This window comes from Thermothelomyces heterothallicus, assembly GCF_042370625.1.
Source record: "Thermothelomyces heterothallicus CBS 202.75 unplaced genomic scaffold P884_scaffold_22, whole genome shotgun sequence".
Lineage (NCBI taxonomy): Eukaryota > Fungi > Ascomycota > Sordariomycetes > Sordariales > Chaetomiaceae > Thermothelomyces > Thermothelomyces heterothallicus.
The window spans coordinates 453,399-468,337 of NW_027192583.1; positions in this window are offsets into that span (position 1 = coordinate 453,399).

Below are 14,939 nucleotides of genomic sequence, written 5' to 3' on the forward strand. Positions count from 1 at the left end.
AATAAGAAGAGAGGTTATAGTAGTTATTATCCTTGGTTACGCCTTCCTATTTAGGTTACTCCCTTAAAGGTACTTTTACTCTCTAAATAGCTAATCTAGGGGGTCCTCCTTCCTTTCTTTAAGTCTTCTTACTATAGTTATAACCAAAGCCTAAGCTAATCTACTATCTTTAACCCTTCTAAGTACGCCTAATAAAGCTATTCCTAACCTTTCTAATAAGGAATACTCTATAGTGCCCTAGCCCCTATAGCTAGAGATCCTAAAGTAATAAGATAGATCTATACTAACCTACTAAAGAGTAATAGTATATAGGTAAAGACGGTCCTACTAGCAAGGGCTAGTACTAAGGTAACTAGGGTTAGGATAGCTACTAGACTTTCCTCGAGTGTCCTTATAACTCCAAAAGCTTATTCCTTAACTCTAAGTAGCTTTAACTATACTAATCGGTCTTCTAAAATCTCTATCCCTCTAGATAGTAGACTAGGGTAGGAACCTCTCGGTGTAACTAGAGGGGTATAGGTTATAGATTCGTTTTTCCGATTCTAAACAAGTTATATATATATTAGATATAAATAGGGGGTGCCTATCTAGGAGGTACCAGGGGGGGGGAATAACAAGGACGACAGACAGTTTTTATAGAATAGATTAATAGTAATAGCAACGGACTGCTATTACAGCATTATTTACGCGATAATAAGATTCTTCTTTCACTTGTAAGTTTGGTTATCTTTTTCTACGTAGGTAGGCTCTTTTACATCTGCCTAGAGGGGCATCGTTATCGCCGTCCCTATATTTGTCACAACCGCTATCTAGGAGGCTAGACTTATCTGCTATATCTACGAGTACCTAGAAATACTAGACACTTTGAGCTAACACTCCTCTCTATCTAACTAGACGGAGGTTTGGTCTTAGGGGTATATGACTACTACTAGGAGAGGCTGGTACTAGTTTATATTTTTAGGGGCTTAATCAGGGAGGAGCTTAGCTCTAGGTCTAAACTGGACTACCGGACCTTGAGAACAGTAGATAATAGCGTTTGTAATGGAGGAGCAAGGATATATATATAGAGGTATATATGGCAAATCTATTAGGAAACTAAGAAGGGCGAATATAAGTACTAAGAGATCGGTATATCTAGTAGTAGGCTAAGAGGTTACTCTTGCCCTAATATAGTAATACTACTAGCGGTAGTAGGAGAAGCGACAAAATGTTAAGACTAGGTAACTTCGCTATCTATCTAGAGGGATAGAGATTTCGGAAGACCGATCGGTATAGTTAGAGCTGCTTAGAGTTAAGGAACGAGCTTCCGGAGTTACGAGGATACTAGAGGAGAGTCTGGTAGCTATCCTAACCCTAGTTACCTTAGTACTAGCCCTTGCTAGTAGGATTATCTCTACCTATATACTACTACTCTTTAGTAGGTTAGTATAGATCTGTCTTATTACTTTAGGATCTCTAGCTATAGGGGTTAAGGCATTATAGAGTGTTCTTTACTAGAAAGGTTAGGAATAGCTTTACTAGGTATACTTAGAAGGGTTAAAGATAGTAGATTAACTTAGGCTTTAGTCGTAACTATAGTAAGAAGACTTAAAGGAAGGGAGGAGGACTTCCTAGATTAGCTATTCGGAGAGCGAAATTACCTTTAAGGAGGTAACTTAAATAGGAAGGCGTAATTAGGGATAGTAACTACTATAACCTCTCTTCTTATTAGTTTAGTAGACTTCGTAACCCGAAATACTACTTCTTATACCTCTTATATCTAGATATATTAAGAACTCCTTAGGGAGAATGCTATTAGAATTACCGTAGTTAGTAGAGTCTAGAAACTTTACCTTTGATATAGAAGTCTAGCGTTATAGCTAAGTAGACATTATAGCGGATAGACTTACTAAGGTTATTTAGGTTATATTCCCTTTACCTATAGATAAGGGATTACTTAGACTCTTCTCTAGTTATAATACTACTAAGTACCTAGAACGCTTTACGAAGGTATATAAGATCTTTAGAGGAGATAATATAGATAAAATCTCTTACTTTAAGTAGTAGTATATAGATAACCTTTATAAGATTCTAGATTAGTGGCTAGAGGTAAAGAAGAAGGATTAGGCTACGTTCGAAGCCGTTGTCAAGGAGTATTAGAAGTAGAATGATTCCTAATAGGAGACTTCTACTTAGGAATTAGAGCGTCTTTTAGATTCCTAGTATATAGATTCGGCTAAGTCTATCTATAACTACCTAGAGTACGTTAACGTCTTGCTTATTAGAGTGCCTAAGAAGAAGAAAGCGGTCTATTAGTTATCTATAGTTTAGAAGGTATAGGACCGATTCCTACCTACTCTCTAGACTAGTCTTTAGGTCTACGAGAGAGGAAATATATAGGTTGATAATATAGAATGGGAGGAGTTCTATAACTTTATATAGGAGTGCCTATATAAAGGTATTAACGTTAGGTTAGTCTATTATAAACTAGATCTAAAGGGTAGAGAGGTAAAGCTATAGGTAAGCTTGCCTATCGAGAAGGGCTTAACTGCTCCCTAGACTTAGGAAAGTTCTTTAGCGCTATTTGTTTAGAGGGATAATATATTCGATAAGATTATTAATAGGCTTATAGACATGCTATATAAGCTTTAGATCAATAGAGGGAAAGTTAGCCAAAGGGGCTCTAATAGAGCTAGGCATACCTATAACTAGATAGGCGACCTAAGTAACGATAAGGTTAAGGAAATCTAGACCTTCCTATCTACTATATAAGAGTCTTAATAAAGAAAGAAGAGCAGATACTAGCTAGGTCTAACCTTTATAAGTCCTTAAGGGTACTATTACTATAGTAACTAGATATACTTTGCCTATAGCTATCCTATCCTTATAGAGGATATCTATAATAGGCTTGTCTATTAGCTTGGTTTTAAATAGATATTAGGGAGGAGAGATCTAAGTCTCCCTAAGAGTTAGAAAGTTAAAATCCTTAGGGAAGATATAGCTATTATAGCTAATTAAGGAGTATAATAGTATATTATCTATACTTATATATCTCTTTGGCTAGACCTTCCTAGCTAGGAGCTATATTAGAGGTTTATAGAGGCTTATTAGAAGGAATATAATTAGGAGTACTATCCGAATTTAAACCTTATTATAGATATTACCTTCCTTTAATAAGTAAAGGGCTTATAGCTACTAAAAGTAGTTAGGATATCTCTTAACTACCTTACTAACTCTAAGTAATCCTCTTTAGAGTCTATTTATAATTATACTAAGGCTAGAGAAATCAATTTCTAGATAGATTATAAGTAGGGAGGATAGACACTTATCTAGTAGGTAAAGCGGATAGTATCTTAGAAGGATACCCCTAGCTTCTCTATAGACTGTAAAGAGTTATTAGCGAGTATGTCTCCTTCTAACTAGATAGCGACGTAGACATTTGGTGTTATCGAGTTAGAAATGGATGGTGAAGACGTGTCTAACGGTAAAGGGGAGGCTATAATAATAGTCTAAGGAACGCCACCTACGAAGCGGCTTTTCGTAGAAATAAAGGATAAACCTATATAGGATGCTATCTAACTAAAGAAAGGGAGTGAGCGTAAGACTATCCTAATAGTAAAGAGGAATCTAGGAGTATTACCGTCAGAAGGGCTACCGAAGTCTAACCCTATTAGCTAAAGGGTTATACCTACCGCTAAGGGGGGAAGTTAGCCTATAAGTAGGGACGCTACCCCTCTAGTTAGATAGAAATAAGCTATCTAGTTTAAGGAGAAAGTAAAATCAAACTAGGAGAACGTAGCTAATGATATAGTAATACTAGTTAATAAAGCTTTATAAGCTAAGACCTTTACTATTAATAAGGTACTTAGAGTCTCTCTAGTGTTTAGAAATACCCTGATCGCTTTTCTAAAACAAGAGTATAAGAATCTATAGGAGCTTATTAAGTATAAGGGCTTAGCTATCCCTTACCTAGATAATCTGATAGTAGCGAAGCTAGTAAGGAACGAGCGTCCTTAGGAGGTTAGGACTAATCTTAGCTATCTAGATAGACGGAGTAGTGATAAGGGGGAAGAGTCTGTGATTATAGTTCTAGTATTTCTAGGGGTTACTAGTGATAGCTAGTAGGCGGTAGCTACTAATAGATTCTAGAGCGAATACCTTACTAGATAGTAAGACTAGCTAGACTTGGAGGAGATCGAAACTAGCTTTAAGGCGCCAATTTATACATTTTCGGCTAGCTAGAAGATCTAGATAGGTATACTTATATAGATATATACCCTACCGATACTATATTATAACTTTAAGGACCCTAGGGGTAAGAAGGTACTTACCTTTATCGATACTAGATCTAAATATAATATAATTACCCTTAGCCTAGCCTAGAAATACTATCTCCTTGTCTAGTTGATAGTAATAATTTTAAGGGGCCTCTATAATAGTAGGCTGTTTACTAGGGAAACTATTAGTATAATTATTCTAGGAGCGATCTTAATCTAGGAGTATTTCTTTATCCTAGATAGGGATACTAGTAGCTATTAAATTTTACTAGGTATACCGTTTATCTATAATACAAGTCTAACGTTTAGCTATAATACTAGCTATCTAGTTATAGCGAACATCATTATTAGGGATAAATTAATTAAGGTATTAGTTATCTTAGACGCTATAGCTTATATAATATTTAAAAGAAAACATTAACTTCTAAGCAAGGAGTTTTAAGGCTTAGTAACAATTATTATTACTACTCCAGCCTTTATTAACATTTAGGACGGTAAAATTCTACTTAGATTTCTTGATAATTAGGCTAATAAAGCCATTTTTAATATAGTACTAAGGATTTCTTGCTTACCTCTTATTAATACGTTTACTAAAATTTTAACGTTTTATCTTACTAGATAGGACGCCTTGATATAAGTATACTAGAAGACGGAGGCTAAAATAGAGGATACTAGCTATCTAGATAGATAGAGAGGGCTTAGGAAACTTACATTAGACGTTAGGAAAGGCCTATAAGAAGTATAGACATTTATTATATAAAAATCTATAGCTAGGAAAGTTCATCCTATAGATACGGCTATTAGTAATGGCTTAGTGCCTGATAGTGACCTTAATTAGAGGGAGTAATACCTAGAAGAAGCTACTAAGAAAATGAAATTCGAATCGGAGTAGGATAGCCTTATTATACTACGGTTTTCGGACCTAAAGCCCGGAACTAGGCTAACGGACAAGTGTCTTAGGAAGATTCTTATAGCTATAGATAGTTTTCTATCTAACCAGGAGAAGAAACTCTTTATATATATCCCATAGAACCAGGAAGTAGCTCTAGCGTAGGATTTCACTAAATATAGACGGATTTACCCTGATATTATTCCTCCTTAGGTTATCTAGACTATTCCTTATATAGTATGGTAGTTAAAGAGTATCCCTATCCTAAAGCTATTAATGCTAAAGGTTATTAAACTCCTAAAGTAGAGAATTTAGTATAGGATCATTAAGCCTAGCTATAGGAGCTACCAGAATAACTAGTTCCTAGTGCTTAAGAAGGACGGTAGTCTCAGGTTAATCAATGACGCCTAGAAGGCTAATACTATAACTATATAGGATACGTTTGTATTACTAGCTATAGAGGAATTTAGTAAAGACTTTAGGGGTTATAAGATTATCTCCCTCTTAGACTTCTTCTCTAGATATAACTAAGTTAGCCTAGACGAGCAGAGTAGGGACCTTACTACCTTCTAAATACCTATTAGCCTCTTTAGGATATATACTCTCCCTATAGGTAGAACGAACTTAGTAGCCTAATTTCAAAGAGCGATAACTAGGATCTTCTAGAACCTGATTCTAGATATCTACCACGTTTACCTTGATAATATCTATATAAAAGGCCTATAGTTAGACTATAGAGGGGAAGAAGTTACCCCTAGGTTATAGAAGTTTGTAGTTAAACACCTCTAGAATATAGATATAGTTCTCCTAAATACTAAACTTACTAGAGCTACTATCATAGCTAGAAAGTCCTAGTAATGCCGGCTATAAGCGGTTTTACTTAGTTACCTTTATATATCTAAAGGGTGCCTTCCTAATGATGCTAAAATTGTAAAAATCTTAGAGTAGACTTCTTGTTCGGATTTGAAGGATGTCTATGCCTTCCTTAGGATCGTTAGCTATTACCAGATCTGGATAGAGCACTTTGCTACTATTACGTAGCCTCTTTACGACCTAATAAAGAAGAATGCCCGTTAGGAATAGGGGCCTACTTAATAGGAGGCTATAGAAGAACTTTAGAAGTAGATAACCACTACCCTAGTCCTTATACCACTTGTTTTTAATAATCCTAGATATAGTTAGATATACCTAATGACCAACGCTAGTCTATTTAGCTAGGGAGGGGTTATTAAATAAGTTGGCCCTGACAAGAAGAGGTACCTATACCGTTTTGAAAGTGAGATTTGGTCCGAAGCTGAGAAATGGTATAATCTGACCAAACGGGAGCTTCGGGGACTGCTTTTCCTATTAAAACACTTTAGGCGTTATCTCTTTAGCATTTACTTTATTGTGGAAACGGATACTCTTATCCTAGTTTATTAGCTAAACGGTATAGCTAGTGATATCCTAAGAGCCTTGATAATATAGTGGATTACATAGATTTGGCTATTTGACTTTAAGGTCAAATATATCCTAGGTTCTAAGAATATAGTGGCTGATAGCCTTTCGTAGAAGCCTCCTAGTCCCTCTAACTAGAGGGAGAAAGCGAACGAGGAAGATATTAACGATTAGGTTAACATGTAAATCTATACTAATTATATTAATGATCCTCCTAAGCCTATAGACCTAAACCTTAAAGATAGGTACTTTAACTACTCTAGAGCGATCGTATAGTACTTGGCTACTCTAGAAGAACCTATAGCTATTTGACTACACTAGTAGCGACATTTATTTAAGAAAGAAGCGCTTAAATACTTTGTAGACAAGGGATATCTATTCCTACGCCCTATAAATAATAGCTAGAACCCTTGCTATATAGTAGATACCCCGGAAGAAAGGAGAAGAATCTTCTAGTTTTGCTATAACAAGATAGGCTATAAGGGCAGAGAAGTAACTTACTAAAAGGTTACTAACTACTATTACTAGAAGGGAATATATGTTAACGTAGTAAAGTAGATTTATACCTGCCTAGAATGTTAGGCATAGGATACCTAAAGATTTAAGGAGGTACATTTATATTTATAACCTTCTCTAATTCCTTTTATAAAATGGTACCTAGATATCTAGTTTATACCCTCTGACTAGAGGGGGAAGCCCTGTTTCCTTCTCAAGGTATATGACGATCTCTTAGGATTTGTAGAAGTAGAGATTCTACCTAATAAGTTGGCCAAAGCGGTTAAGAACTTTATTAACCGAAACATTCTCCTTTACTAGGGACTCCTAGTAGTTATAGTCATTAATAGGGGATCTGAATTTAAAGGGGAAGTAAAGGCTATTTTGGAAGAGCTAGGAGTAAAACATATAGTCATTTCTCCCTATAATTCTAGAGCTAATAGTATTAGTAAAGCAGGGTATATACCTATTATAGCTACCCTAGCAAAGATAACTATAGGGACTAGAAAGAACTAGTAGTAGCTTCTTCCTTACGTCTTATATACTAACTAAACTACCGTTTGAAATAGCTATAGCCGCTTACCCTTTAACCTTATCTATAACTATAACCCTATTAGTCTAATCGAAAACGATATCCTAACTTGGTAAATTCTTTACTAGGACTCTATAGCCGTCTAACTAGACAGGGAAGATTAACAAGAAGCCCGCTTATAACTACTAGAGCTCTATACTAAGATGCTATTAGATATAGAATTTGACCTGGAAATTGCTGCTAAAAAAGTTGCTAAGGTAAGACACCGAATAGCTAAGTGTTGGAACGAAGCTTATAGTTAGAAATTTAGAGCCGAAAACGCCTAAGTCAAGGTCAAGGATCTTATCCTAGTATATAACAATATCTGGTAGATTGATATAAGTTCATTTCGAAAACTTTAGTACTAGTAGTATAGTCCTTACTACGTTTAGGAGGTTAGGAGCCAAAATACCTACCTCCTAGAGACTCTTAACGGTATAACTATAGGGATACTATACGCTATAAACCATATTAAGAAGTTCTTTAAGCAGGATAGAGTTTAGCTCGAAGCCGACGGATCTGACGGTTTCCTAGCTAACTAAGGGCCTTAGACCTGTAAGATAAGATCTTTACTATCGGAAGCACTTAAGGAAATGGTAGTAGAAGAAGAGGTACCTAGACAAGCTAGTTAACTATAGCCGACCAAATAAATTACTAGATCGAAAGCCTATAAGTAGCGATAGTAACAATAGGAGCTTATAGTCAAACTAACTAGAGGGAGACTACCCGGATTCTAATGTTTTAGTTAATAAGAAATGCAAAAAACAAGCCTTTAGATTTTACTTCTAGTTACTCGTTACTACCTAAGCCCTAGAAATTCCCCCCTATTATATAAATGTCTACTCCCCTATTCTACCCCTTAAGTATCTGCCTTTACCCTATACCTACCCTAATCATATATAGCCTATTAATTCTTAATAGCCTCTTCTAAATCCGATGAGATCTATATACCCTTCTTCTATATAGTAAGCTAGACGTTCTTTGGCTAACCGTTTAGGTTAAATTTAGCCTGCCCTAGGAGCCAAGGGTTAGGATCTTAGGAGCCATTATTAACTATATCTTCCTAGGAATACTTCTTGTCAGTCTAGTAGTAGTTTCTATACTATCTGTCTAGAAGGGGACCTATAGAAACGTAGCTATAGAACAGCTATATAGCGTAGATCGTTATAGGTTTCTTACTACTAGGAGGAGTGACCTTAGTGGTCGACCTTCGGTATAACTACTCGTAGGCTTGGTACAGCGCTAGATTCCTATTCCCTAGTTAGCTCTTGATATAACTAGAGGGAGAGACCTATTCTTATATATCTCTAAATACCTAAATAAATAGGCTAAGGACTTAAGCCTAGTAGGCGACTATAGTATAAATCTACTAGCCAAATAGACTACTATTATTGATTTCTATAAACACCGAGTAGATTTGCTTTGCTAGGGCTCCCTTGTAATAGTAAAAGAATTCTATATAGGAAGGAGCAAGCTTTAAGATTCTAAATAGCCTCTCTAGAGTATCTAAGTTAGGGTTTAGTTCCTAGTAAATATAGGGAACTAGCCATATCTTTAGATGCTTAATAGTAAAGAATCTATAATATAGAAGGAAAAGTTTATACTAGTACTATATTAAGGCTACTTCTAGACTATCTAAGGGTATAAGAGGATCTTCTAGGTAAGCTGCTCTTACTACCTATATAAATTTAGGAGGCGTAAGAAAACGGTTGTCCTAGGTAGTCATTAAATTTACCGGTTAGTTAGTTATCATAGGAAGAACTAGCTTAGTATCTTTGTTAACTTCTATATCTTCCTAGACAGAGGTTTTATATCTCTAGCGTTTAACTCTCTTAGTTACTATAATGTTCGAATTTACTTACAGGAGCTTATAGCAAGTTCAAAGGGGAAGTAATATAAGAGAAGGGCATTAGCCGTCTAGGTAGAGGAAGATTAATATAGAAGAGGAGTAGGTTAGAGGATTAGGGAGCTAGAAGAAGTTAGGGAGAGAAGAGGGCTATTTATCCTTTAATACCTACCTACTTTAGAGTTCTAGAGCTATAGATTCCTATATAAAGAAGGTACGCCTAGGCTAGAATGACCTACTATATAATAGGTTATACCTCTTTATTACTACCAGATAAAAAGCAATTTAGGGTTATACCCTAGAGTTATAATAAAGAATGACCTAGTTATACAAGGGCTAACTAGGTAGCTACTTCGGATAGCCCCAGAAATAGTAAAACCAGGTTAGAATAACTAGATAGGGAAGGAATCAGGGAGGGACCTAGAGGTCTATAAATACCCCTAACTTAAACCCTTCTCCCTCCTCTAACTTCTAACTAATAACTAACCACTTTATAAATTGGCTACTTATAAAAATACTAAATAAAATATTATCTATATCTAGTTAGAAGGCTAGAAGCCGATAGGTAAGTGTTCTACTAAGCGATTCTTTTCCGAATGTTAATAGTCTAGGTTTTAAGCGACTCTATATAAGCCTTCTAACGTCAAATACCCTTGGCGATAATATTAGAGACTTAGAGCGCCGAAGAAGAGAGGGATCGGTACCTCTCTATCTGACTAGAGGGCCGAACTAGCCAAATACTAGCCTGCCTTTACTACTCCCGGGGGAGGACCCCGAAATATTAAGACAGTTCCTATAGTACCTCCTTATAAGCTAGACTCTAGGACTAGAGGCCGGAAACTACCCTAGACCTAGCGATTCTGATAGGCTTTTTAAAGAGCTATATAAGGGGCCTATTCCCTACCTAAGCGGGGTGCTATAATAGAGGCCTAACTAGATTATAAGCCCTGGTTTGTTAGCAAACGAGTAGATTGTTAGCTACCTCTTTCCCTTATATATAGGACTATATAGCTAGGGGGAGATATACTTTAATATACCCTAGTATAATATTATAGTAAGCCTCTATAATATTAAAGGGCTTATATTAAGAAGGGAGTACCTAAATAGCTTTAACCTCCTAAATCTCCTCTACTATATATTAGTAGCTTATAAGCTATATATATATATCTTCCTAGACGCTATAATCGACTAGCGGCCTAAGTAGGTAGCTCTACCCCTAAGAAAGTAAAAGGAGGCTATAGGCAAACGCTTTTAGGTCCTTGTCTACTACCTATAGGAGTTATATTAGGTAGTAGCTATATATAATTAGATAGAGTACTATATTTATTATATAGATTTGTACCCCTCTGATAAGTAGGCTCGTAAAGACCTATATAAGGACTTATAGGACAAGGTTATCTACCTAAGCTCCTTTTTCCCTCTACCTAAGGATACCTAAGTCTAGGCTATAGTATAAGTAACGTTAAGATAGTAGGGATAGTAGGAATATGGGATCTAGGTCGCTAAATTCTGTCGATTCTATTTCTAGGAGATACGACAGAAGGATAAGGCCTATCTTAAACTCCCCTAGTAGAAGGGCCGTCTATATATAGGGCTAAAGATAATAGCTACTAAGAATAAGATGCTAATACTTTAGCTCGGAACGATCCGGATAGCTCTAGGCTATTAGCCTAATAATCCTTTGTACGTAGAGAAGCTAAAGACTCTATAGGGTAATGTCAATCCCTACTAGCCGCCCGGATGGCTAGTAAACGATAGGTAGTAGAAGCTACCTATCTAGTCGCTATAGCTAGCCCCTAGATATATAAAATTGGTTATCTCCGTCTAGATAGAGGAAGAAGATAATCCCCTACCTATATAAGAGTAGCTAAAGGTTAAAAAGGATACCCAAGTTCCCTTAGACGTAGCCGTCTAATAGTTCCTTAGCAAAGCGCCTAAAGGACTTAAACTAGCCTAGCTCTTATAATAGGCGCTTAAGTATCCCTATAAACTAAAGATAGACATCTATTAGTAAGTAGTAATATAGGTAGAGGAGTAAATTATAGCTACTAATATATAAGGATAGATATAAGCCTTAGGTTCCTAATAATAGTAATAGATATAATACTAGGCTAAGTAGAAGCCTTTAATAGTATAATAGCTATCTAGTCAGACCAAGACAAGTATATTAGTATAGGCTAGATCGCCCTAGACTATTAAGAAAGGCTAGGTATATCGGCGTCACCCTAAGGATGATCCTGCTAAGTAGACACGGCCCCCTCTCTTTAAGTAGTCCGGGCCTAAAGATCTAGAGCTAGCTCCTAAATACCTACCCTAGTTTATAGGCTAGGACGAGCTAGAGGCCGAGACTAAAGCCTAGTAGAGGCATTGGTAGTCTAAGAAGCGACCATCGCCTAAGGGGGATAGTAGGGCCAAGAGAGCGAGATAGTAGGAGGCTAGAAAGGAGGGCGTTTAAGTGTCAAATTCGCTAGTAGGAGCCTTAGAGCGAATTTAAAGGGGAAGTATAGACTAAGGTAGGAACCTCTTAGTATAACCAGAGGGGTATAGGTTATAGATTCGTTTTTCTGGTTCCGAACAAGTTATATATACACTAGATATAAATAGGGGGTGCCTATCTAGGAGGTACTAGGGGGGGGGAATAACAAGGACGATAGATAGTTTTTATAGAATAGATCAATAGTAATAGTAATAGACCATTATTATAGTATTATTTACGCGATAATAAGATTCTTCTTTTACTTGTAAGTTTGGTTATCTTTTCCTATATAGGTAGGCTCTTTTATATCTGCCTAGAGGGGCATCGTTATTGCCGTCCCTATGTCCGTCGTGACCGCTATCTAGGAGGCTAGACTTGTCTGCTATATCTACGAGTACCTGGAAACACTAGACACTTTGAGCTAATACTCCTCTCTATCTGACCAGACGGAGGTTTGGTCTTAGGGGTGTATGACTACTGCTAGGAGAGGCTGGTACTAGTTTAATAGATAGCGAAGTTACCTAATCTTAACATTTTGTCGCTTCTCCTACTACTACTAGTAGTATTACTATATTAGGGCAAGAGTAGCCTCCTAGTCTACCACTAGATATACTAATCTCTTAGCACCTATATTTGCCTTTCTTGGTTTCCTAATAGCTTTACTATATATACCTCTATATATATATCCTTGCTCCTCTATTATAAACGCTATTATCTGTTATTCTCGAGGTCCGGTAGTCTAGTTTAGACCTAGAGCTAAGCTCCTCCCCGATTAAGCCCCTAAAAATATAAACTGGTACTAGCCTCTCTTGGTAGTAGTTACGTACCCCTAAGACCAAACCTCTATCTGGTTAGATAGAGAGGAGCGTCAGCTTAAAGTGTCTAGTGTATCTAGGTACTTGTAGATATAGTAGATAAGTCTAGCCTCCTAGATAGTGGTTATAATAGACGCGGGGACGGTGATAATAATGCCCCTCTAGGTAGATGTAAAAGAGTCTACCTATATAGAAAAAGATAGCTAAACTTACAAGTGAAAGAAAAATCTTATTATCGTGTAAATAATACTATAATAGTAGCCTGTTATTATTACTATTAATTTATTCTATAGAAAACTGTCTATCGTCCTTGTTATTGTTCCTTGGTACCTCCTAGATAGGTACCCCCTATTTATATCTAGTGTATATATGACTTGTTTAGAACCGGAAAAACGAATCTATAACCTATGCCCCTCTAGTTATACTAAGAGGTTCCTACCCTAGTCTATTATATATAAAGATACTACTCTAATCTAGGTATAAGTCGCTAGTTAATATAATTGTTAAGCTAGGTTTGTACTAGCAAAAGTACTATTTAAACTAGCTATAGAGTATCTTATTAGGAGTTCTAAATAAGTAAGTATAGCTTAGGCTTATTATATATAAGTACGCCGCTACTTGTATACTTTCTAACTAGAGCTTTGTAGGTAGATTCGCGCCGTTAAGTATCTTGATTAAGTGTAAGATTAGTTCTTGCCCTACTTGCTCTGCCAGTCTATTAGGCTTATAGGTATATAAAGGTAAGAGTTTAAGATCAATCCTACTCTCTGCTACCTAAGTCTGGTAGCGTATTAGCGCTCGCCCTACTAAACTAATTATCGTAATATCGTTATCCTACTTGATCTTATAGATAGTAAGCCTGTATTGGCGTCTTACCTAGCTCTTAAAGTTCTAAATAACTCCTATAATTTAGTCTAGCGACTTCGTTATTAGAAGGAAAGGGAAGAGCTTCCTACTATACTTGTTAATAATTATAAGTAGCTATCGCGATCTATCAATCGATTCGGGATAGTTAAATAGATCCTAGGCTACTCGCTAGAATAGACGTATAGACTTCTACTTAGGTAGCGTTTTCCTAGAGATAACCTTACTTATATAAGTACAAGTATAGCTCTCGCACTTAATATATATTATCCCCTTAATATAGACGTTTCTAGTATTATTAATAAGCGCTTTTAATGCTTCTAATCTAAGGTAGCTAGCTCTTAAGTATTAAAGATCCTTAGTATCCTCTCTTATAGTAGGTAACACTTATATATATAACCTTCTACTATATATAGTAAACACATTCTATAAAGATATATAAACGTTTATGATACCCGCTTTACTAATTAAGATATAGTCTAGGAAGCTCGAGTAGTAGGAAAGTAGCTTATATTCAAGGAAGGTAAGATTATACTTATATTCTAACTTATAAAGAATAATATTATTTTCTAATGTTCTAAAACATAGTAAGTAATCTAAGCTATAGTACTAAGTACCTACCTTAAGTAATAGAGCTTCTAAGATAATATTAATATAGAACCCTTTGACGATAACGATATCCTTAAGCGTTAGGCTCTCGGTATATAGTCTATATAGTCTATCTAGAACGTTCTTAATTACCTAAGTGCCCTTCCTACTAATAGGAAAGGTCATTATACCCGCTTTAACAAACTTAGGATCTTCTACCTTAACAAATGTCTTAGGTAAAAGGAACTTCTTATTATTAACTAAGTAGGTCACGCTATATAAGTCTAGTAAAGTACTTTCTAAAAGAGGATAGCGCTATAGAGTAACTATACTAAACGTCCTATAGTAAGTCAAGAGCTTACTAAGTAGTTAAGGGCTAATAATTAATATATTAAGGGAACTAGGGTATCCTACCCCTGATTACCTAAAATAGGATAGCTCCCCTTACTTAGTAATAAGTTAACTTTTTAATCTAGCCTACTTTAGCTTGTTAAGCTCCTAGCAAATCCTCTTATACTCTTTATTAGAAAGGTATAAGCGTTACTCGTTACTATAGATAGCTTACTTAAGCATATAATAATCTACTAGATCCTATAGATATCTTAGATACTTATAAAGGCACTTCGTATTACGCTACTAAGCGTTATAAGAGTCTCTATACAAGTTTCTACCTCTCTCCTTACCGCTCTTCTAAGCTATAGG